The sequence below is a fragment of the Petaurus breviceps genome, unplaced genomic scaffold (assembly GCF_028583685.1).
Source record: "Petaurus breviceps papuanus isolate PSGF00001 unplaced genomic scaffold, PetGlider_PUasm1.0 90865, whole genome shotgun sequence".
Taxonomy (NCBI): Eukaryota; Metazoa; Chordata; class Mammalia; order Diprotodontia; family Petauridae; genus Petaurus; species Petaurus breviceps.
Genome location: NW_027187367.1, coordinates 11,633,146 through 11,633,661, shown reverse-complemented (window position 1 = coordinate 11,633,661; position 516 = coordinate 11,633,146).

The following is a 516-nucleotide window of genomic DNA, read 5'->3' as shown; positions in this document are numbered from 1 at the left end:
GGAAGGAAGGAAGGAAGGAAGGAAGGAAGGAAGGAAGGAAGGAAGGAGCAAGCCATATTTGAGAATTGTGGATAAAGTAGAATTAACACATCCTGGTAACTGTATGAAGTGTGACAGTGATGAATTGAGAAAGGCTATAAGTACCTGAGTGACTGAAAGAAAGAATGGTAGATCCCTCGACAGAAATAGGGAAACTGAGAGAAAGGGGTGAGTTTTTGGGGAAAAGATAATGAGTTCTGCTTTAGGCATATTGAGTTTGAGATACCTATGGGACATTCGGGGAAAGCTGTCCAGTAGATAGAGGACTAGAGTTCAAGAGAAAAATTAAAAATAGAGATGTTGGTCCAAAAGATGATAGATGAATGCATGAGAAGAGATGAGAGGAAGTATGGAGAAGTAAAGGAGGACCAGACCCAGGACAGAACCCTGAGGTAGAACCAAGTACAGGGAGTTGGACACCAACAATGGTCCTGCCAAGGAGACCAAGAAGAATTGGTTCAATAGACAGAAAGAGAT